Consider the following 2697-nt stretch of genomic DNA (forward strand, 5'->3'; position numbering starts at 1 on the left):
TCATAGGGCAAATACTTTTAGAGAAGCAAAAGCTTTTATTCACTAAATTTGCTTAATATGCCTACCATTGATCTCAATATACAAATCCAGATGTGTTAAACAGCAAATATTAGGGAGTGATATCAGGAGTAAGAATGTAATGTCCTTTGATGACACGTTTACCCCTGTTAGTGTTCACCATGCCTGATTCCTCTGTGCATACTAGCCCTTTCAATTATCCCCCAGAATAAAGTGGACTTTTTCCTAGTCATGGACATGACAACTCATAGAAATAGGAAAATATAAATTATGGTTTGTTGAAAACATTTTTTTGAATTTTCCTAAGATTCTGGGTAAAAGAATTAATTGTTCACGTTTTGCTGTCTCATTAGCCCCCATCTGCCCATACAGGTTCTCTGCTCCCTGTCAAAGGCCCTTTCTTCTAAGTCCCCAGAGTCTATCTTTGGTGTGTTCCATCCAGCAGCATTGGCTCCTTACAAGCAAGCTCCTGAATCCTTGGAGAACCAGAGCTGTGTCTTTGGTAGAAAAGGGCTCTCTGCATTTCATATTACGAAATAAAGTCAGGAAGCCCCAAAGCACTGTTGCTTAGGCCCCAGCATCTTACACAAGTGTTAGTAAAACCAGTTCTTATAGTTTTGATCCTCTCCCTCTAACCCCAGTGTAAGTCCAGAAAGGGGACCAAACTATGCTCAGTGCCTCTGCTCCTCTGTAAGACTATTCCTGGGTTACATCACTCTCATTGCATCCCACCCATTCCTCTGATTCACCCAGATATGTCTGCACCCCAGAAATAGCATCCAGGCTCAAGCCATGGCAGAGTTCCCCATTACACAGCAGCATCAATGCTAAGCAACGTCCATGCTGAGGTCAGGCCAATGGGCCTGAGGTAGAAGGCCCTGGAGCCCAGCAACAGCTAGTTCCCTGGTGCACCACAGTTGAGGAATGACTCCTAAGAGACAGGAAAAGAACCCATTATGAAAGAGCTCACCCAAGCTCTTAGCTTATAGATGTTTGACACCTTACCAAGGTCACCTGGAGTTTTACTAAAGGAATAATGTAATGAACACAAATCCTGTCAGTAACTTCTTTCTGGTTGCTCCTGGAGTGTGATAAAGTGAGCCTCTTCATCCTCGGCTTGCTAAGAACTATTCCATCCCCTAGGACAAGCCATAGTCCCTCTTCCAGGGTCACCTGCCATCTCTCTGTGCCAATTAGAGGTACCCATCCTCCTGATGGATCCAGGGGATCCATCTTCATCCTGGGGATGAAGAAACAGCTCCCACCAAACATTCTCCCCTCAGATTCTCCAGAGCAGACAGCTACTGGGGGAAAGAGGAATGGCATGTTAGGGTCATCATGACCTACCTTTTATAGGGGAAACAAGCCCAGAGAGAACGAACTTGCTGGCGGTCACACAGTGAGTCAGTGATAACAAGAGATAAGAAGGTCTCCTGAAGCCCGGCCCATGTGACTCCCACTGATCATCTCAGGGTGTGATAAGCAACAGCTTCATGATCCATCAGAAAAGCCAAGGCTCCCTTCCCCAGGGAGTAGAGCAAACTGAAGGACAGACAAACTCAAACACAAGCTTCCTTCTCTCTCACACAGTATTCTCGTCCTCTACCCAAGACGGAGGGTCTCATTCCTGGGTACTCATGGGGGTGGGGGAGGAGTGGTGATGACCAAAGATGAGGATATAAATGGAGGTAGATTACTGAGTAACCCTTTCTGTAGTCCGTTCCCCACGCCCAGTATACATGGAGAACTACAATTCCAGTCTACTGAGAGCAGTGCTTCTTAAACCCTGCTGTGCACCAGAATCTAAAACATATACTGTTGGTTGTCTACCCCTAGAGTTTTTGATTCAGTGAGTTGGATGTGGGCCTGAGAATCTGCATAGCTAACAGGTTCCCAAGTGATGCTGCTGCTATTGATTTGGGGACCACACTTTGAGAACCACTGGCCTAGACAAACAGACAACCCACTCTTTTGTCCCTCACCTTCTTCACTCTCTTCCTCCTCTCATCCCCCTTCTTTGTCTTTTCTGCTTCCTCTTCTTTCCCATCTTTACTCTTCTTCCCATCCACCAAAGCATGATGGAATGAGCCAGGCTCTGCCAGAGACCTGGGTTCCAGTTCCAGCACTGTCACTGTCTGAATGTGCAAGGGCAATTCACTTAACCCCTCTCCAGGTCCAAGAAGAAGCAGTGAGATCCCCCACTGCCAGTTTCTCCCCAGTCAGGACCCCATCAACCTGAGGTCATCTCTGAAGCCCCACATTCTCTGTACAAACCTGTGCTTGAAGAGATGCTGGTGAATGAATTCCATTGCTTTTGAGCTTCCTTCCAGCTCATGCCCTAGAATTCTGACCTCTTCATCTTTCCAAATCTGAACTTTTCCGTCTTCAGTGGAACAAGATATTGGGGATCTTTCTAGGACAAGAGAGGGATGTTCTGGAATGAGGGGCAGACTGTTAAAGGGAGAGAGCCCTGAAACACCGGTCAGCTGGGGGAATCAGTCCAGGCCTAGGAGCACCAGGATCAAGAGAGACTAGAGAGACTACTCCACCACCCACTGCAAACCTGCAGAGGCTCCAGCAGGGGGCACCAGAGGGAAGGGCAAGGCCACCCAGGTCAGCCCAGGTGTCCAGTCGAGGGTGGGCGGGTACACGCTAGAGGCGTGGACGCCGCCAAAGCAC

The sequence above is a fragment of the Cervus elaphus genome, chromosome 19 (genome assembly GCF_910594005.1).
Source record: "Cervus elaphus chromosome 19, mCerEla1.1, whole genome shotgun sequence".
Lineage (NCBI taxonomy): Eukaryota > Metazoa > Chordata > Mammalia > Artiodactyla > Cervidae > Cervus > Cervus elaphus.